The 23,254-nt window shown below is 37.5% G+C and overlaps 1 long non-coding RNA gene across 1 annotated transcript in view; it reads left to right on the plus strand.

The window, feature by feature from the left end:
• The first annotated feature begins 4,628 nt into the window (after nt 1-4,628).
• The window catches only part of LOC105738214, a 197,353-nt gene continuing 178,727 nt past the window's right edge, over nt 4,629-23,254 (plus strand). The window contains exon 1 of the long non-coding RNA XR_001113961.2: nt 4,629-4,965. This is a non-coding gene — a long non-coding RNA (uncharacterized LOC105738214). The remainder of the gene's footprint in view (nt 4,966-23,254) is intronic.

Raw genomic sequence — 23,254 nt, forward strand, 5'->3', positions numbered from 1 at the left:
AGTTGAAAATACAGAGACAACAGGCATCGTCAGGGAGGTTTCAGTTAATTGGATAAGGTATGGCTCATTTGACTAATTCCTCTTCTTCCCTGAATTCAAGGTTACTTTTATCTTGACTGCTTGAGCTCATGGTATTACTCTTCAAGCAAACTTTAGGAGACTCACAGGACATGAAACTAGATTGCAACTTACAGATTTTCACTTAAGCATAATTTTCACAGCAAAAGAGAAAAATCAGAAGTAGGAAATGGCACGAAGCAAAGATGGCAAGATAGATAATATGTGCTCTGCTGTGGCTTTAAAAAAGAGAGAGAGAAAAGAAAACTACTGTGGGGAAGGGCAGACGGAAGAGGGAGAATGGTATGGGAATCAACTAGGGAAAATAGTAGATTTCACATCATTTTAAAAGATATTTTGCTAGACAGGAAAAGAAGTCAAGGTAGGTAACAATTCAACCCAAGAAACATAGATGAATGAAATACAATAAATGTTGGACCTATCTGCTATCTTGTGATTCCTTCTGCCTGGTTTTGTCTTTCACTATTTTCTCTTAACTAATAACTTCCAAAATCTCAGGGACAAATTCTAATCTTCTGTCTCCAAATAACAAATATAAACATTTATTCAAGACTTAGGGCCGGGCGCGGTGGCTCAAGCCTGTAATCCCAGCACTTTGGGAGGCCGAGGCAGGCGGATCACGAGGTCAGGAGATCGAGACCATCCTGGCTAACACGGTGAAACCCCGTCTCTACTAAAAATACAAAAAATTAGCCGGGCGTGGTGGCGGGCGCCTGTAGTCCCAGCTACTCGGGAGGCTGAGGCAGGAGAATGGCATGAACCCGGGAGGCGGAGCTTGCAGTGAGCTGAGATCGCGCCACTGCACTCCAGCCTGGGGGACAGACCAAGACTCCGTCTCAAAAAAAAAAAAAAAAAAAGACTTAGGAATCAGGACATTTGTGTTAGAATCCTAGCTCTACAGTTGTAAGTTGTGTCTTTAAATAATTCATTCAACTTATTTGACCTTCAGTTTTGTATTTGTAAAATGGGCATAATAATAGTGCCTAAAGTTGTGAGAATGTTACAAAATACCATGAGAAAATGCCTTCAAAATATAAATCTTTATGCAAATATAAAGACTCCTAAGTATATTTTAATATGAATATTTCTTTTTTATGTCAAATTCAGTGTTTTAAAACACATTTAATAGCTTGCCATCCAGAATTGTTTCTTTTTCTTTATATTTTTAATGCTGTTAGCTTTCAATTGTTGTCTTATCCAGCTGGAATGAAAACTTAGGGTTATTTTTGAATCCTTCCCATCTTTAAATATTAACTAACTGCTGCCTGTTATTACTTTGCAACACTGGAGATGTGAATCTCTTTCCATTTTGCCTGTTTTTGTGCCTCTTTTTCTCTAGAAGATTGCCTTTGGCACACTACTGTGCAGCTCATTCATCTAAACCTCTGCTCCTACCATCTTACCTCCCTTACAGATTGTTTCAGTAGCTCCTCCATTTAAAGTAAAATGTCCTCAATTAGGCCTTATCATCAGCCACAATCTTACTCTGCCTTAATCTTTCAGAGTGTGTTTCCCCTTATGCATCCTCTGGGCCTCCCAAATGTTTTCTTTCAATCTATCTACTATATCATGAATAGCGGGTAACAGTGTTATAGGGATTGGTTGGGCTTAAGGCCCTAAAACCATTAAAATGAATATAGTCGTATGAGTCGAGAAGGCAGCATGTAATTTCATAACATCAGGGCATTCTTAAGACACCTGGGCTATTGTCTGCTTTTTTCATTTTGTCCATATACATAAATGGTTCATACAATGTTAGTTTTGGTTAAAAATAGATTCTAACTAAAACAATAGACTTATGATGAAAACTAATATGGGAACTTGGATATCTAGGGTCAAAATTCATCCAAATCAAGTAATAATAGTTTTTAATACGATAAAAAAATTATTAAAAACTAGTCCCTAAACACACACACATACTCTGCCCTATAAAATTATAATTTTGTTTCTCTGAAAAAAATCGAAAAGAACACTCAGCCACATTGTTGTAACATGTTGGATCCTATTATTTTTAGGTTGCTAACCAATACCAATTTGCACCAAAAGAAAGAGTTACAATTGATGAAAAAAATTAAATAGATGCAAGTTTGATTTTATCACAGTTTTAATCCCTCTAACACAATATTTCATTTTTTTTGTCAAACACCCACTGAACTCTGTTTCATGGATGTTTTGTTAAAGCATATTGTCCTGACATTTAATGTAAGCAAGTCATTGTTAAAGACATCTCAGTGTATCCTGCCATTATCTCTTCCTTCTGTTAAATGGTCACTGGATATATCAAGTCTACCTCAGAGATGGCTCCAGAATGATGGTTATCTGTCCAGATATAGGCCAAATGAATGTCTGTAATGAATCAAGTCATTTTTCAGAAAACAGCACTATCCCAACTTCAGCTCATGAAAAGGTCCCAAAGTTTTTCATAGACATGATTACTGCCTGGAAGTTTTTCAAAGCAAGAATAATCAATAGCCCAAGAGAACCCCAAACTGAGCCTCAGATCTCCTCTGTTGGTAATGCTAACATGTATAATTAGGACATAATATATTTCTGTTAAATTTTGTGCATGATTTGAAGGTCCTAATGATAAGAAGTTCTATTTTGGACAACTGTCTATTACTCCTGGAGTAGCTGGAGATAGTAGATGCAGTAGATACCCAGTGATGGAGACTGCACAACATGGTGTCTTCCCTCAGTTGCTTTAGGGTCACACAAGAAGACACAGAGCACATGGACGTTGAACTTCATGATAAAATACAAATTGTGTGATGCAAATAGCTAAGTGGTTGTGAATAACAAATACTGAACAAACAGATAGAAAATGGATTCCAGGGAGTTTGCAGTATCACTCACCATGGTTGGAAGAGGGATTGGGGCTCAGTCAATCTTAAAGTTACATGAACACTTTTTATTTGATGCCAAATGTAACTGAACAATGTTCCTTATGATGTATGAGGCCAACCAAAATATCACCTCCAGGTTTTCTTTTCTCTTTAATGCAGGAAATTTAATTTGGTAGGAAAATATAGGTCTCTTTTCTTCTTACCTTCTTCAGTTTCCTCCTTCCCTCCCTCCCTTCCTCTCTCCCTTCTTTCCTTCCTTCCTTTCTTTCTTCCTTCCTTCCTTCCAAGTCTTAGTACATATATAGAGAGGCATCCTGGCCATTAGTTTTTCATGAAAGTAGTTTATTCCTGAACCATAGGCTGTTTACAGTCATTATACAGCTTGCATATATTTATCTTTAATCATCAGTCGCTTGAGAAATGATACAACATAAGATATTGGTATGAGACAGATATTCTTCTCTCCTCCATTGTCTCTCTCTCCGTGTGTGTGTGTGTGTGTGTGTGTGTGTGTGTGTGTTATTTATGAGGATAGACTGCTGCTGTGTTAAATAATCAGATGTAATGCTTATAAGTATTTCATATAGTATTTCAAAACACAGACCCATAGCCAAGGAAAGTATTCCCTGTTATGATATTGCTGCTTAACAGTAAACCACTAATAGTCTCCCTGAATCCCTGGGTGGTATTAGGAACAAGTCAGCACACCTGAGCTAAGGAGAATACGTTTAGATGGAGTTATAATGGATGTCAGCCCCTTGTTTCTCAGAGTCAAGGAGAGGGAGATAAGATAGTAAAACACTGCTTTTCAGTGGGTCATTTTGAGAGGTGACAGCGTGCTGGCAGTCCTCACAGCCCTCACTCGCTCTCGGCGCCTCCTCTGCCTGGGCTCCCACTTTGGCAGCACTTGAGGAGCCCTTCAGCTCACCGCTGCACTGTGGGAGCCCCTTTCTGGGCTGGCCAAGGCTGGACCCAGCTCCCTCAGCTTGCAGGGAGGTGTGGAGGGAGAGGCGCGAGCGGGATCCGGGGCTGCGTGCCGCGCTTACGGGATAGCTGGAGTTCCAGGTGGGCGTGGGCTTGGCAGGCCCTGCACTCGCAGCAGCCGGCAGGCCCTGCCAGCCCCAGGCAATGAGGGACTTAGCACCCAGGCCAGCGGCTGCAGAGGGTGTACTGGGTCCCCCAGCAGTGCCAGCCCACCGACGCTGTGCTCGATTTCTCACTGGGCCTTAGCTGCCTTCCCGTGGGGCAGGGCTCGGGACCTGCAGCCCGCCATGCCTGAGCCTCCCACGCCCTCCATGGGTTCCTGTGCTGCCCGAGCCTCCCCGAGGAGCGCCGCCCCCTGCTCCATGGCACCCAGTCCCATCCACCACCCAAGGGCTGAGGAGTGTGGGCGCAGGGCGCGGGACTGGCAGGCAGCTCCACCTGCAGCCCCGCTGCGGGATCCACTGGGTGAAGCCAGCTGGGCTCCTGAGTCTGGTGGGGACGTGGAGAACCTTTGTGTCTAGCTCAGGGATTGTAAACGCACCAATCAGCACCCTGTCAAAACAGACCACCAGCAGGACATGGGTGGGGCCAGATAAGAGAATAAAAGCAGGCTGCCCCAGCCAGCAGTGGCAACCCGCTCGGGTCCCCTTCCACACCTTGGAAGCTTTGTTCTTTCACTCTTTGCGATAAGTCTTGCTACTGCTCACTCTTTGGGTCCACACTGCTTTTATGAGCTGTAACACTCGCTGCAAAGGTCTGCAGCTTCACTCCTGAAGCCAGCGAGACCACGAGCCCACCAGGAGAAACAAACAACTCCAGATGCCTCGCTTTAAGAGCTGTAACATTCACCACGAAGGTCTGCAGCTTCACTCCTGAGCCAGCGAGACCACGAACCCACCAGAAGGAAGAAACTCCGAACACATCTGAACATCAGAAGGAACAAACTCTGGACACGCCGCCTTTAGAACTGTAACACTCACCGCGAGGGTCCGCGGCTTCATTCTTGAAGTCAGTGAGACCAAGAACCCGCCAATTCCCGACACAATTTCAAGTCCTCAGGGTGGGTTTTCCCCAGCTGAGTGAGAATATAAATTAGTCACAGGAGTACCCTGAATCACTGTTTGGACTAGTTTTTCTAGGTGAACACTGCGCTGGCCGTGTGGCACAAACTCCTGATTGGTCAGACTGAAATTTCCTTGCGGAAGAAAGAGGAGTATGTTTTTCTTGAATCCTATTATTTCTTAACTCCTAGGACAGACTTCTGCACAGTAAGGGACTATCAAATGTACCTATAAGGATAATTATATTAGCTTTTCAGAAGACAGTTACCAGGACTGTGTGATTTGTGCTTTTCTATATTTTTCCTTTTGTGCTTAGCTTAAATCTATTTGGCAATGTTAGTAGTGACTTTCGTGCATACTGTAAAGTTCTATGAACATTAATCTAGCTAATTTTATTTTATGCCACAGCAAATTCTCAAAGCAGAATCTTGGTCTCGGCTGGGCGCAGTGGCTCATGCCTGTAACCCCAGCACTTTGGAAGGCCGAGGCAGGTGGGGTCACCTGTGGTCAGGAGTTCAAGCCTGGCCAACATGGTGAAACCCCATCTCTACTAAAAATTAGCTGGGGTGGTGGTGCCCGTAATCCCAGCTACTTGCAAGGCTGAGGTAGGAGAATTGCTTGAACCCCGGGGAGAGAGCTTTCAGTGAGCGGAGATCATGCCACTGTACCTCAGCCTGCGCCACAAAAGCGAAACTCTGTCTCAAAATAATAATGGTCTCATGATACTCATAATAGTGGTACTTTGTGCTCTAAGACTTTCAATTATTCTATAATGTATTTGTATTAGGTTGAGGAGAAAAGAATTTTGGGAATCAGAAAAAAGAAATAAAACAAAGAAAGGAGGCGGCTGAAATTTCAATAGGTCACCCAACATGATCTATTCCTTGCAGCAGAAGCTAGTATTGTCATAGAGGAAGACACAAGAGTAGGGAAAAGCAGGAGTCTGGAAATCAAAAGAGCTCTGTCCTACTCCCAGTGAGCAGTGCAACTAGAAGAAATTCTAGAACTTCTCTACGCTCCATTTTCTATTTTTAAAACATTTTTTAAAAACTTTCTCAATTATAACACAACCATCTTTTTGAGTATAATTTTTTTCTTCACAAAGTACTAAAGCTACTAGTTAAGCTTCCTTTGTGTAAGCCTCAGAACAAGAAAGTTCTGTTGACAGAGCAATCTCTTTTTTTGTTTTATTTGCCTATAGGATGACATCTTAAAAATCTCAAAAGCAGAAAAACATAGCTGAGAAATGAACAGCTTATTTAGTCTAACTCATGGGAAATGCAGCTAGCACATGTTATAAGACTTCTAGAATTTGTTGATTCATGTGAGCATTAAAGATCTTTATTTGATTTTAAAAATGAAACTTTCATTTCAAGCTGCCAAGCAGAAACATTTGCATCCTATACAAATGAGTACTGAAGGCCTTTTCATTGACAGATTATTGGCTGTGCTATGGAAATGAGAAGATTGACTCTATGAATATTGTATCTTTAGCTGTGATCAGCTCATTCTGAAGATGACATGACATGACATGACTGATCATAAAAAAATTATTGGTCTATTTTCCATAGTTTGTTGAGTTACATGAAAAAATAAAGATATATTTCCCATTTAAGTTTCTTTCCTTTGAAAACTACAATGAATCTTTTTCTGCAAAGACAGATCTTAAAAAGGTCAGCCATTTTTAGCCATTCATGCAGAAGTACATCTCACATTGCCATCAAAATGGAAACTATTTTAATTATTTCTTGTTTCACAAATAAAAATAATAATCATTGGACTGAGAAAGGTATAAACAATTTCTGGTAAACTTTTGCTGAGAAAGCCGTGAGAAATGAAATTATCAGGGTAAAACTTACAATACCTGCTTAGATTTCAGACATAAAATAAATTTCCCAATCATCATTTTAAAACAGCTGTGAAATTCATTATAAATAATGTTATAAATTATATGTGATAATCTTTTTTTTTTTTGCAATTGTCAGTGTGTTTATCTCTTGTGATCCTTCTTTTTTTCAAAATTCTATTAGCCCTAAGAAAATGTTTACATTTTGTCCGAAGCTGTTGAGACTAAAGTTTGTGGCTTTTTAACATATACAATGCTAGCATTATTCTTTGTTCACTGAACATCCATAGCTCTCCCTGTGACAGGCTGTCAAGAAATATGTCTCTGAAAAGACAGGTTAGCTCCTCAAAGACAATCACTGATGCAATTCTAAACGATGTTCTACACCCCATCAGAGTGCCCCTTACTGTTCTCGTGTGCAGTGATGTGATGTCTGAACTATTTGTTTGCTCTGCCATAAGATAGCATTAGCAGATGTAATGTGAACAGATCACTCATTTGCAGAAATATTTATGGTAGTGCTTTCAAAGGACCATTCAATCTGCAGTTGCAATTGGTGAAGCATGTAGCAAGGACTGTTTCTAAAACCATGTGGGCTAAAATGTCATACTACAAGGCAGTTAAAATGTGTTAATATGTGTATGTCCAGAGATTAGAAAACACATGCTGTCATATTTGAGCAGATTCAATACACGTGCATTTTCAGTAAAGCAGAAGTAATCATCTTATATTGAAAGGGCCAGGTTAAATTGCTTTAATTTAAGAAAAAAGCTTCCCTAACACATACTTTATGCTGCCCATCAAGGAAGCTTTCCATATCTAAAATGCATCTTCTTCTACCTGACAGAGCTTTTTTAACATAATATTGTTTTCTGAGCAATACTTAAAATCACACTTCCCAGCACGTGATTGGAACACATTTAAAAGTGAAACTGAGCCAGTCCTACTCTTTATAAGGCTGCTGATAAATTTTTCTATCATAATGAGAAATGCCATAGAAGATGAATTAATTTAACAGATGCACATAAGTGTGATTCTGGCCACAAACAATCGCTTTCATCCCTGGGATGCAGCATCGCATGCTTTCACTAAACACCTCACTGTGCTCTAATTATTGACAGCCTTTTAGTCCAAAAACAGCCCGGAAGCAGGTCATAAAACATAATGCCCAGCCAATGGATGCTGGCAGATCTTTGTCAAAAGTTTGGCAAAGGTATCTGAGAAATCTCTGAGAGGATAAGAAGAGAAAGCTAAATGCATGTGGCTAAAAGCTAAGGAATACCACAGGGATGTGACTTTTGGACACTTCTTAATATAATACTTTCATTACTTTGGGCTACTTAGCACAGTGATAATTTACTAAATAGAAGCAATTTACTAAAGAGACTCCAGAAGTGTAAAAGAATTATTGCACCTCTGGAAAAAGTACATAACATTCCCTCTGAAAAGATGAGACCCAGCATTTCCAATAAAGTTGATTTACTACTTAATGCGCATCTGAAACAGCGTGGTGTTGGTTCAGAGAGCAGTTTGCAGCAATTTGATTTACACTAATCAAATGAAATGGTACATTTTCCTGACACCCAAATGAAGTACACATTTTAAAAAATTACTTAAGAAAATAGATATTTGAAATCTTTAGTCATTGTGATGGAAGCTAGCAGACATTTCACACTTACATTAAATTGATGGCTTCTAGTTGTCTCTAAAGATACATCTTTGTAATCATCCATCTTATAAGTTTGCTTTTAGAAATAAAATCTCATCCTTCTAATTGTGTTTAACCTTATGTCAAAAATATTTTAAATACAGTCCTGTGTCACTTAACAATGAGGATACACTTCTGAGAAACACATCATTAGGCAATTTTGTCATTGTGCAAATATCACAGAGTGTACTTAATAGATGTTATAGCCTGCTAGATTTACCCAGGCTATGTGGTATAGACAATTGCTTCTAGGCTATAAGCCTGCATGTCGTGTTACTGTACAGAATACTGTAGGCAATTATAACACAATTGTAAGTATTTGTGTATCTAAACATATCTAAACATAGAAAAGTACAATAAAAATATAGTAATGCAATCTTATGAGACCACCATGATATATACAGTAATAGTGTTATGTGGTGCCTAACTGTATATTTAAGAGACCTCATGAATAGAATGAGAAAGTATAGCCAAATAGGAGTTCTAAAAAATTATATAAGAAATGACGCCATTAAATATTTTTCTTAAAAGGTGATAGATGTTTGTGTGAGGGCAGAAATTTTGTAAGGTTTATATTACATTTACAGGTACTGAACATCTGCTACATGCTGGTTATGGTCCTAGGTGCTTAAATTACAAAATTGTACACAACATACTCCCTTTTATTTAACAAATGTAACTTTATTATTGGAAATCATTTGGTGTCACAGAATCGTGTAAGAGAGCATCCAAACCAGATCTGGCATGTTAAGGAGATCTCCGAAATCCTGAACTGAGGCGGAAAAACAAAGATGTAGTTGTTTCCAGGATATGAGTAGTATGTGTCTGTTTGGGCACAAGGGGCAATGAGCCTGGGGGTGAATCCAGGTAGAAAGTGTAGAAAATGTGGCTTGGACAAAAACACCAGTATGTGAACTTGTCCTCTTGATGGGATAGGGAACGTACAGGGCAAGGGGGAGAGTCAGATGGAGTCGGGTGGGACTTGGTGGGGTGATGTCACATTACAAAGGACTCAGTGACATGCCAGACACCCAAATCTAACTCTGTGTGTCATGAGGAATTGTAAAAGGCTTTTAAGCAAGGTACTGACATGGTCGTAGACTTTTAGAATGAGAAATGAAGAAGAATTGAAATGAATACAAAATGGACACAGGGAGATAAATTAGAAGACTGGTATAGTAAAGGTGAAGAAGACCTCAACTGAGTCAGTCACTGTAGGAGAGAAGATTCTACAGATATTAAAGCAGTAGAATCAAATTCAACTCAAGACAAATTCTATGGAGAAGGTGAATGAGAAAGAGTACTCAAATACAAAATCTGGTCTCAGATTTGCTTTTTTTTTTTAAAGATAACTAGACGAGATATTATTGACCCTAGCCAAAAATAAGAGAAGAAAGAGGAGGGGTAATTTGGGGGAAAGAAAATAAATATATTGTGTTGAATGCTGGCCTGGAGCTTATTAAAGAGATTTGGGCTGTGATATGAATTTTAAAGTCACTAGAGTGAAAAAGATTATTAAATTTATGTATTTGGAAGATATCTAGGGAAAAAATGTGAAGAGAAACAGATCTGGGAAAGCATATTAGGAAAAAACACATGCATAACTACTATTGAAGGAATGTAAATCTATACAGCCAACTTTAAAAACACATCCAGAAAAGCCCAAGAAGAGAAGAATACTTTAAAGAAAAAAGAGAAAGAATTTCAAGAAAGTCAAAGTCATTTAAGATGTTTGAGAACTACAGAGAAGTAAATTAACATAAAGATTGAAGAAAGATCACCTAAATAAAGAAGTAGTTTCAAGGAAGAAGCTGAAATGAGAGAGACCTGATGGCAGCATGCTGGGAGAAGAGAGGAGAAAGTGATGCCATGAAGAGGAAGCAAGCAAGAGGAAAAAGACGGGGGACGGCTCCTAGAGGAGGTAGGACCCAGGGATGTGGTTATTTTTATAAGAGGGAGGTTTGAACAAGTTGATTATGTTGAGAATGCAAATTGTATTAGTCTGTTGTAATGCTGTTAACAAAGACACACCTGAGACTGGGTAACTAATAAATGAAAGAGATTTAATTGACTCACAGTTCCACATGTCTAGGAGGACTCACAATCATGGTGGAAGAGCAAGGGACATCCTTACATGGCAGCAGGCAAGAAGGAAAACGAGACAGAAGCGAAAGTGGAAACCCCTTATAAAACCATCAGATCTTGTGAAACATTCACTACCACAGGAAGAGTATGGCAGAAATTTTGTAACATTTAGATTACATGTACAGATACTGAACAGCTGCTATATGCCAGTTGACTGAGTAGTATTCCATTGTGTGTATATGCCACATTTTTAAAATCCATTCATCTCTTGTTAGACACTTAGGTTGTTTCCATATCTTGACTATTGTGAATAATGCTGCAATGAACATGGGAGTGCAGACATCTCTTCAGTATACCGATTTCAATTTCTTTGGGTATATACCCAGAAGTGGGATTGCTGGATCATGTGATAATTCTATGTTTAGTTTTTTGAGGAACCTTTATACTGTTTCCCATGGCTATACTAATTTACGATACCACAATTTCTGCACATCCTTAACTGACCTTTGTTGTCTTTCAGCTTTTTAATAAGACTCAATCTAGTATGAGATGATGCTTCACTGGGGATTTAATTTGCATTTCTTTGATGATTAATGATGTTGAGGATATTTTCATACATCTATGTGTCACAGGATCCTTGGAGTGTCGTTTCACCAGCCAGAAACCTCTGTGGCTGGTGGCACCTTTGCCCAAGTTTTGCTCAGGCCCACTGGGCTTATTCACCCCACTCAGCCTGGCAAGCAGCACTCAGCTTGCACTACTGGCCCAGATCCCACACCTGCCAAGGGAGAGCTAGGTGCGGGGTAGTGAGGGGTGTGTGAGTGAGCACAGGGTCCTGCCACTGCACACAGCCAGGCATGACAGATGCAGCGGAGCAGGCAGCTCCAGATGTTGGCACAGGCACCAGCTCTGTGCAAGGCTGCAGCTGGACCAGATGCACAAGCGCCTTCTGCTGTTGGCACCTCCATCTGGACAAAGGGGATGCAGTGGTGCCCAGAAGCTTGGAGATGTCAGAAACCTCAGAGCCCCAAATAAGGTGTCACAGCCCTGGCTCAGGGAGCCCCTAAGTCTGGGCTCCTGGAAGGGCCGTAGCTCTTCTCTCCTTCTCATCACCCTCAATGTGGTGAGTTAGGGGGAATGTTTCAGCCCTGTTTGTGTTAAAGCTCTTTCAGTCCCACCATTCAGTGGGTCCCAAGTTCTTGTCCCATGTCCAGGAGAATGAGGTATATGGACGACTGGAGGGTGAGCGAGGTGAAGAGGTGCTTTATTGAGCAACAAAACAGCTCTCAGGAGACTCAAAGTCAGTAGCTCCTTTCTTCAGACAGGTCACCCCAATGAGTGCAGGCCTCAGCAGAGAGGAGACCTGGTGTGGGTACCTCCTATCTGCAGGCAGGTCATCATGATGAGCGTGCAGTCCTCAGTTGAGAGGAAGCCCGAAGTGAGTACCTCCTATCTGCCGGCAGGTTGTCCTGTCGTCTCTGTGAGTCTGGCTGAATTTGGGGTTTTTATAGGTTTCAGAAGCGACGAAGTGCATGCCAATTGGTCCCTGGGCAGCCATGTGCGGGCCCAGAAAAATCACCATAAGTTCTCACTCCCCCTATAGACTCCACCCAAGAAATGAGAGCCTGGCCCCCAGGGTGCAGGCCATCCCTGGCTTGAAGGTGGGGCTTCACCAGGGACACACACCTTTCTGCCCAGAAGTGTGTCTGCCTCTTGCCATCATCACACACCCTCCACAGCACCCATGGCACCCAGGCTGTTTGTGTTGAGGAGCAACAGCAGGCCCATGCCAAGCTGCCCTCAGCCTCCCCTTGGCCTATCTCCCATGCTCACTGGTGCCCAAAGTCTGGAGCGGGACAAGGTGGCAGGAGCTGGCATGTCAGCACTGCCCCAAGTGTGTGCACACCCGGCCCAGCCATGACAATGTCGGGGCTTGGCCTCGACATTGTCATGAAATTGGAGCAGGTGCAGGGAGCAGAGAGAGGCCCAGCAACAGGAGCAGGCACTTCCAAGGCTGCAGGGGCAGGGGAGCTTCCCAGGCCCTCAAGAATGCAGAGATGCTTGGGTGCACAGTCACAGCTGGGCAGCTGCTCCTATGCCCAGGAAGGCAGGGCTCCTGCCTGTTCCTGGCTCCCTCTGGCTTCCTGGAGCTTGCAGCCCCAGCCACACCTCCCCTGCTGCAGACAGCATCTTCGCAGTGGCAGCACCACATGAGTCACTGTTGCCATCATTTTGGCCATTTGTATTTTTGTTCGCTTGTTTGTTGTATTTTGTTTTGTCTTTTTGAGAAATATGTATTCAGATCCTTCAGTATTTTTAAAATCAGGTGATTTGTTTTCTTCTTATTGAGTATGTTGAGTTTCTTGCATATTTTTAGATATTAGCCCCTTATCCAATGTATGATTTGTCAATATTTTTCTCCCAATCTGTGCATTCTCTCTTTATTAATTGTTTCCCTTGCTGTGCAAAAGGTTTTCAGTTTGATGCAATCCCATTTGTCTAATTTTGCTGTCATTGCTTACGTGTTTGGGTCATATCCAAGAAATACCTACTAAGACAAATGTCATGGAGCTTTTCCTCTGTTTTCTTCTAGTAGTTTTATAGTTTCAGCTTTTACAATTAAGTCTTTAATCCATATTGACTTGATTCTAGTGTAATGGGTGACACAGGGGACCATTTTGATTCTTCTTCATGTAGACATCCAGTTTCCCAATACTATTTATTGAAAAGATGGTCCTTTCCCCATTGTATGCTATTGGCGCCTTTGTAGAAAATTAATTGACTTTTGCCACGTCACATAACACGTAAAATAAGAAAAGGAAAAATAAAATCAATTGACGGTATATGTGTGGGTTTATTTCTAGGCTCTCTAAACTGTTGGCAGATATGTCTGCTTTTATGCCAGTACTGTCTATTATGATACCTGTAGTTTATAATATATATTATAATGTATATTATATATACTTTATATATACTTATATATTACAATATATATTATATATAATGCAGTATATATATTATATACAATATATACTTACATATGCTCACATATATTATAATGTATATTGTATATATTATAATATATACATATTATAATGTATATTGTATATATTATAATATATACATATTATATATGTATATTGTATATATAATATATACATATTATATATGTATAATGTATATATAATATATACATATTATATATGTATAATGTATATATAATATATACATATGATATATGTATAATGTATATATAATATATACATATGATATATGTATAATGTATATATAATATATACATATGATATATGTATAATGTATATATAATATATACATATGATATATGTATAATGTATATATAATATATGTATAATGTATATATAATATATAATATATAATATATTATTTTATATATTATATATTATTTATAATATATATTATTATATATATTATATATATTATATATAATATACATGTATATATAATATATACATATTATATATGTATATTATATATATACATGTATATTATGTATATATTATAATATACATTATTATAATATATATTATAATAGATAAGTATATATAATGTATATTGTATACTATAATATATAAGTATATATATTATAATGTATACAATATACATTATATATAAGTATATATTATAATATATGTATATAGTATATATAAATATATAATATATAAATATATATAACATACATTATAATATATATAAATATATATATATATTTTGAAATCCCATAGTGTAATGTCACCCCCCTTTGTTATTTTTGGTCAAGATTGCTTTGGCTATTCAGGATTTTTGTGGCTTCATAGAAATTTTAGAATTTTTTATTACTTTGAAAAATGACATTGGAACTATGCTAGGGATTGCACTGAATCTGTAGAGAATTTTGGTACGAACATTTTAACATTTTTTTCCAATCCATGAACATAAAATATCTTTCTATTATTTATATCATCTTTAATTTCTTTAATCAACATTTTATAGTTTTCAGTATTTATTTTTCACTTTCTTGGTTAAATTTACTCCTAAGTATTTTTTACACTATTGTAAATTAAATTGTTCTCTTATTTTTTTCAGATAGTACTTTGTTAATGTACAGAAATGCTACTAATTTTAGTATATTGCTTTTGTATTCTGCAACCTTACTAAATTCATTGAACAATTCTAATACTTTCTTGGCGGGGTCTTTAGAATTTTCTACATACAAGAGCATGTTGTTAGTAAACAGACAATTTCACTTCATTCTTTTCTTGTCTTGACCTTAAAGGAGAAGCCTTCAAATTTTCAGTATTGAATATGATGTTAGCTATGGGCTTATACATGACCTTTATTGCACAGAGGAACATTCCTTCTATACCTAATTTGTTGAGACTTTTTATCATGGAATGATGTTGAATTTTGGCAAATGCTTCTTTTGCATCTATTGAGAAGATCATATGCTTTTTGTTCTTCATTCTTTTAATATGATGAGTTACATATATTGATTTGCATATATTCAACCAACTTCACATTCCAGGGATAAAACCCACTTAATTGTGGTGAATGATTCTTTTAATGTACAATTGCATATGGTTTGCTCTTATTTTTATTTTTTTGAAATGGAGTCTCACTCTGTCGCCCAGGCTGGAGTGCAGTGGTGTGATCTCGGCTCACTGCAACCTCCGCCTCTCGGGTTCAAGTGATTCTCCTCCCTTCAGCCTTCCGAATAGCTGGGATTGCAGGCGTGCACCACCAAGCCAGACTAATTTTTCTATTTTTAGTAGAGATGGGGTTTCACCAGTTGGTCAGGCTGGTCTCAAACTCCTGACTTTGTGATCCATCCTCCTCGGCCTCCCAAAGTGCTGGGATTACAAACGTGAGCCACAGTGCCTGCCTGGGTTGCCAGTATTTTATTGAGAATTTTTGCATCTTCATCAAGATATTGACCTCTAGTTTTCCTTCTTTTTAGTTTATTTGCTAGCTTTGTTATCAGGGTAATGCTGGCCTCATAAAATTAGTTTTGAAATATTCTCTCCTCTTTAGTTTCATGGAAAAGTTTGAGAAAGATTGGTATTGGTTCTTTAAATGCTTGGGACAATTCAGCTGTGAAGACATCTGTTCACTGGCATTTTTTCAATTATTAATTCAATATCCTTATTAATTATTTGTTCAGATTTCCAATTTCTTTATGATTCAGTCTCAGTAGGTTATATGTTTCAGGGAATGTATTCTTTTCTTGAGATTGTTGAGTTTTTCGGCATATAATCATTCATATTAGTCTCTTATGAGACTAATACAATGTATTATCATTGTAATGTCTCCTCTTTCATTTCTGCTGTCTTTGGGCTTGGTTTGTTCTTTTTTTTCTAGTATCTTGAGATATAATGTTAGCTTGTTTATTTGATATTTGATATTTTTCATCTGTTATTTATTTTTATTATTTTATATATTATTTTTCATTTGATATTTATTTGATATTTTTCATCTTTCTTGATGTAAGCATATATTATTATAAACTTATTTATTAGAACTTCTTTTGCTGCATCTAGTAAGTTTTGGTATGTTGTGTTTCCATTTTTATTTGTCTCAAGATATTTTTAAAATTTCTCCTTTTATTTCTTCTTTATCCCAGTAGTTTTTTGGGAGCATATTATTTAACTTCCACTGTTAATTGTCCATAATTCATTTTATTGATTTCTAATTTTATACCATTGTGATTGGAAAAGAAATTTGATATGATTTTGATCTTAAATTTGTTAGGACTTGTTTTATGGCCTAATATATGATCTATCTTGGAGACTTTTCCATGTGCACTTGAAAGAACGTGTATCCTGTTGCCGTTGGGTGGAATATTTTGTATATGTCTATTAGGTCCATTTGGTCTAAAGTATAGTTCAAGTCCAATGGTTCCTTATTGACTTACAGCCTAAATGATCTGTCCAATGTTGAAAGTGGGATGTTCAAATTTCCTACCACTATATTGCAGTCTGTGTCTCCTTTAGATCTTTTAATATTTGCTTTATATATTTAGGTGCTCTGATGTTGGGCAGATATATACTTACAATTGTTATACCCTCTTGATAAATTGACTCATTTATCACTATTTAATGACCTTCTTTGTCTCTTTTTACAGTTTTTGACCTGAAGTTTATTTTCTGAAATAAGTGTAGCTATTTTTGCGCTCTTTTTGTCTTCATTTGCATATTTTTTCCATCCCTTCACTTTCAGACTATGAGAGTCCTTTAAGTCGAAGTTGAGTCACTGATAAGCAACATATACTTGGATCTTGCTTTTTTATTCATTTAGCTAATGTGGCAATTTTAGCTGCAGTTTTGTAGCCAGAATTGCTTTTGGTTTGCAGCATTTCAGCATTGAAAAGATGATGTCTCACTGCTTCTACTAGATGGTGACAATTAAAATATAGTGCTACCTCCCTCTGCCCATTCTTCTCACTCACCCTCCATTCCTCTTAACCTCCAACCCACAGGGTATTCCTTTAAAGTGATGAATTACAGAAATAAAAGAGTGAAGAAGGGAAAGACCGAAATAAGATTTTAAAAAGAGAAAAGTTAGACAAGAAAGTAAAAAGTAAAGTAAAAATGGAGACCCAGGGGTGACAACAAAAATTATACAGAAAATAAGAAAATGATGTATTTGAAAAATAAGCCTTTTGCTTATGTCAGGATACTTATTTTTACACCCACAATGCATATTCAACCTAGATGACAAAGCAGCATATAATCAAGTCACACGTGGGAAAGGAAGTTGCAGATATTTTTTCAAAATCATTATAGAAAATGTGACTCACAGAGGCCTTGCATTTCTACTCCTGTTCAGGATAATCTTTCAAGTCAGAGAAGATAAAAACAATGTTTAGTGCTTATAAATTATGTGGGTGAAAAGAGCTAGGAGGATAAGGTTCTAATTTCAGAATCCAAATCACAAGATTTTGCATGTAATTGTGACAAAAATGAAAGGTTTGTATTAGGTTTGTATTAGGTAGGTGTTTGTAAAGAAAAATTCAAATAAGCATTAAGGAATTTTGAAACCCTGATGAGGTAGTTACCTGCTGCATTATTTAGAACACTTGACGCTCAAACTGCTGCCCTTTTGTGTGCCACACTGCCACTGGCTGATGTAAGGGCCTCAGAATTTCTCACTTACGAGGTATAGTAAATGAAAATCCTTTACCAAAACAAGTCCCTGAAGTGTGTCATCCCTCTGCTAGGCATCTAAGGGATGATTTTTTTCACAAATCATATTAACTCACCAGCACAATAATAGTAATACTCGTTGTAAGTTGCTGAATTTTGCAACTTAACGAACGACAAGAACATGGCATAGGTCAGTGATGCATATTATGCTTAATTTTGATTGAGTGATTTGCATGTTATATCTCTGCCTGTCTGAATAAAAAGTTGACGAAAATAGAGGCACTAAACATCATTATACTTCCATGATTATACTACATTTTTGCATAAAACTTTCAGATGTTTTATAATTACTACAGTGTATTATCAAAATTTTATTATGCAATTAAAACATTAGCTACAACAAATATAAATATGTTCATGGGTTCTTAATTAGAGCACTTTAATAATCACTGTTCACTTGGGTATAAGCTGTTTACATACAACTGGAAGCACTTTATGTGAATTAAATTAATATGAAAGCGGGATTTTAAACTTTTAAATCTATTTTTTTCTATAAATGGAAACTATTAGGTGATTAAAATGTATAACCAAAGGGATAAAACTGACACTGAATAACAGTATAACTGGTGGCTAAGTGCCATGACTCTGGGTTTAGATCCTGACTCTGCTACCCATTATCCATGACACCTGGCACAAGTTGCTTCACCTCTCTGTGCCTCAGTATTCGTATCAGTAAAATAGAAATGCCAATTATAATTAAAACACGTCCTAGGCTTGTTGTAAGGATTAAATGCATTGATATGTTGTGGCACTTAGAATGGCATCTGACACATAATAAGTACTGCAAGAGTGATAGTGATGAATATCATTATTATTGCTTGATTGTCAAAGGAGCTATTAATCTAAATTATCAAGATAGGGGTCTTTAGTAAGCTTTCTCAAAAGATTTCAAAAAATGCCTAGGTAAGCAAAGCAAGCAATCAACAGGAAATTTTTCTGTTCTGTCTTAGAAATGCAAAATAGAAGACTGCCAAATAACTAAGTCAGGTAAATGCAAAGGGTCTCAGACTTTCATGAAGAAAGCATAATGATATAGCAGCAGAAGTAGAAGAAACAGGAGTCTTCTGAAAAAGAAAAACTCTCCATATCTCTCCTCCCTGACGAACTCCCCCACCGCTTTCTCACTCCTCCTGAAGAAGGAGACCTAATCACCCAAGGCTGATGAGTCTAATGAGGCCATCTGGTAACAGTGAGGAATGCAGAAATGCATCCACTGTGCTAGATACCTCTTGTAACACAAGGAAGGGACATACCCAAAGCCTATTTTTTTAAAAAGCAAAACAAACCACTTGCACTCTCTTTTCCTTTCCTTCCTGCAGCCAGTAAGAGTGTGGTAAAATTCTGCTTTAGGGTTTCAGGCATATGGAAACTTGGGCTATATGTTCAAGCCCAGTTTACTGGAGCTATTTTTTGGACTTTGGGACAAAAAGCCCAGCTAACAGTAAAGTGCTTTTCTGTTCGTTGGGCTATCATTCCTTGCTGATATATCTCCCTACCAGTGGCTCTGGTCTAAGGTAGGATTGGGCATTCCTGGGTCCTTCCACCTAATCTTATCTAAAAGCATCTGTATCTCAACACAATCTCTAACATCATGTAATAAATGGGGAAAATAAGAACCACAAAGGGAAAGAAACTTGCCCAAGGTTACATGGTTAGTTAACAGTAGCACTGCGGTTTGAAGCCAAGTTTCCTGATTTCCAGTTTAGTATTCAAAAATGGGGTGTAGTAGCTCAAATAAAGTGGAAAAATGCAGAAAATTCTCAACACTTTGAAAATGTTATTTTTAAAGTAGAAAGCATACAAACTGTTTTTGTATAGAATTGAGTTCTTACCATGCTTTATTCTTTCCTTCCAAAGTCTTTCTCAGAAAAGCCTCATTTTCTTAGCCAAATTCCCACATAGGCAATTACAACCTGCTCATATAAACTGTCTTTATATCTCCATTGGACTTTACACACTTCCGTCTAATTTGTCTTGTTCCCCTAATTGGCTTTGCAGAATTGCTATGTGAGCTTCAAATTGCTGAGCTTCCTCTCTGCACTCCAGGGTATCCTTAGAGGGTCATTGAATAAATTACTTTTTTTTCCAGTGTTCTAAATAGTGCCCTAGTGCCCTGAAAGAGTTAATTCACCTCAGAGAGGTGAGCTGTTATTCATCCAAGAACCAGGATTGTTACTGACCCAAAGGGGGCTGTAATAATCTGGGCATTTGGCCAATTAGTCACATGCTGGCTTAGCAGACATTCAGTAGTTGCCCAACCATTGTTCACACCCCATTGGAAGTGACTCAGCCATGGGGAACATGTGACTGTTCAACTGAATCCCAGGTCTCCCCAAAAGGAGAAATTAGAAGTAGATCTGCCTAAGAATCCTATTAATACCTGACTTGTGGAGGTTGGTTTTTCTTCACACTTAGCTCTAGGAACTCCTAAGTATACAAGTTGGTTCTTCAATGACCCTGCCTAAACAAGATATTAGATTCCCAAAGGAGCATCTCAGGGATTCTGACTGAAGATATGTATTCTGTGTTTCAAATCCTCTTAGAAGACACAATTATAGGGTGTTATTCCATCTTCTAGAGCTGTCCAATAGAAATACAATGTATGCCATATATATAGTTTTAAATTTTACAGCAGCCACAGTAAGAAAAGTAACAATAAATAGGTAAAATTTATTTCAGTCATATAACTGATTTAACCCAATATATCCAAAATGGTATCATTTCAGCATGTAATAAATATTAGAATATTATTAGTGAGGTACTTTTCATTATTTGTACTAAGTCTTTTGAAGATGCTGTGTTTTACAGTTTGAGCATGTCTCATTTCAGTAGAAGCCACATTTCATGTGGTCAATAACCATATGTGGCTAGTTCCATGTTGGACAGCACAGCTTTAGAGGTCATCTAAATTGGTCTAGCCTCAGAGAAGACTATATCTTCCTTTCCTCCTTACCTGTAATGGGTTTCATTTGCTTATTAGTTTTGCTTTTTTCTGGGCAAATTCAGATTCCCTGAGCTTGCTCAATTCTTTCTAAGTGGTTCTGGATCTTCAGAATGGTCTGTAGATGACCAATTTTTCACAAAGATTTGCATTATGGGACCTTCGTAAGCTGTTTTTGCCCTAGAATCCCAATTCCTGAAATAGAAGAGTGGAAAATGATAGAAACAGAGCTGTAGTATTTCCAAAAGTATGGAAAATGTAAGAGACAGAATCTTCTTTCCTTTTATTTCTTGATGGTAGAAAGGAAGAGAGAAATATTGAGAAAAATCAAATAAAGTTCAACAGTTCTATGAAACATTAAGAACCTACTAAGGATCAGGCCTTTAATGTGCAAAGATGAGCAAGCCATATCATAACAATTTAGAAGCTTATAGTAAAATGGAGAAGACATCCTCAAGAATGATTTCAATGCCATATAGAAGTGATCAATGAGAGGAAATAATAGACTGCATGTGGGCAAACTGCATGATATTTTGCCTAACTTGGGATACAAGGATACCTTCCTGGAGGAAAAGAAAATAATAAAGTAAAAGCTTGGATGCCACACAAGAGACCTAAAGTTTGTAAATCATGCTATGAGCTCAGACTTACTTCCGTAAGTGAGGGGAAGCCATTGGGAGTTCCTAAGGGAGTCACCCATTTAGGTTTGTGTTTTAGATGGAACACTCTGACTGCTTTACGGAGGATGAATACATGGAGTGGGAAGAGGGAAAAAGAAGTGGAGCACTAGAATAAAGGGGACAAAGTAGAGGCTGATACAGAAGTGCAGGTGAGAGACTGAGGACTGCCAAGGGTGAAGGGTTAACCTAAGGCAATGGTAGACATATATAAAGTAAAATTGCTAGTTTCAATGATTGGTTATATCTAGGAGATTAGATTTGAAACAGTTAGATAGGGAATTCAGAGAGAAGTCAATTTAGATGTGAAGACAGTAAATTCTATTTTGACAGCCTGAATGTGTTGTTCCTGTGCAACACCACATGTGTAGATAGTAAATAATATCTGTAATTTACAGATCATTTAATGAAGTCAAGGGACTTTACATTTGTCATCCCATTTAATGGCCAGAATGACCTTATACAGCAGAAATTATTATGAGCAATTGTATAAATGTAGACATTCAGGCTAAGAGTCACAGTTAGTAAGTTGATTGAGTCACACAGTTAGGAGTCAGGATTCAAACTCCAAGCAATCTGAGCCCATAGGCTTCAATCTTCCTTAAAATGTTGTGCTGTGTCCTCTAGTTATAATACCACAGAGCAAAATTTATGAGTAGAGATGATATCGCCCAAGATGAGGGTAAAAAGAGATCCGTGAGTGGAACACTAAATCTTCTATTACTCATAAGAAATCTAGAAGTCTGCTGCTTTTTATAAACATGCAAATATATGATGAATAGCTCAATCATTTGCTTACAAATTTACCATGTTTAGTTTACAGTTTAAAGAACAGATTCTTCATAAATTATAACTTTATCAATTAAACACATTTCTCTTTAATAATTTTTAGTTACAAAGTAAAACCTAAGTATGATTGTGATAATTTAATTTTAATTATTATATCCTTTTGTAACACATGTTCTGTTAAATATTTACAATATCTAGAATCTCTATTTTTTGCCAAATTTTGAAAACAAAAAGAACTAATAATATGCAAATTTAAAAGACAATTTTCAGTCTTGTTAACTTGACTCCATACAATTAGTTGGTTATAGAGGACTATCACTGTAAGGAAAGAAATCTCATCTACCTCCTGTCATTCTTGACTTTTTAGTAGTAAGAGAAATAAATAATTATTTAAAAATATTTAATGTAACTTTCGCACAGAATTATTGTCTACATCTTTTTATATTCATTTTCTGACAGTCACTAGGATAGCTTTTTGCTTGGTGCTCTAGTTGAACATGAGTTCTACTCTAAAACTCAATTTACTTTATGGAGGTGCAAGGTCCCTACTCTCTCTTCATGACTTCCATTTCTATTTTCTGTACCACAGTGTTTAGATTCTGTTGGATGGCTGCTATTTTTTGTTTGTTTGTTTGTTTTAACTTTTAGGTTCAGGGGTATATGTGCAGGTTTATTATATAGCTAGACTCATGTCGCAGGGGTTTATTGTACAGATTATTTCATCACACAGGTACTAAGCCTAGGACCCAATAGTTATTTCTTCTGCTACTGTCCCTCCTCCCACCCTCCACCTTCAAGTAGGCCCCAGTGTCTGTTGTTCCCTTTTTTGTGTTCATGAGTTCTCATCATTTAGCTCTCACTTATAAGTGATAACACATGATACCTAGTTTTCTGTTCCTACCTTAGTTTGCTAAGTATAATGGCCTCCAGCTCCATTCATGTTCCTGCAAAAGACATGATCTCATTCTTTTTTATGGCTGCTTAGTATTCCATTGTGTATATGTACTACGTTTTCTTTACCC

The sequence above is a fragment of the Nomascus leucogenys genome, chromosome 22a (assembly GCF_006542625.1).
Source record: "Nomascus leucogenys isolate Asia chromosome 22a, Asia_NLE_v1, whole genome shotgun sequence".
Classification (NCBI taxonomy): Eukaryota; Metazoa; Chordata; class Mammalia; order Primates; family Hylobatidae; genus Nomascus; species Nomascus leucogenys.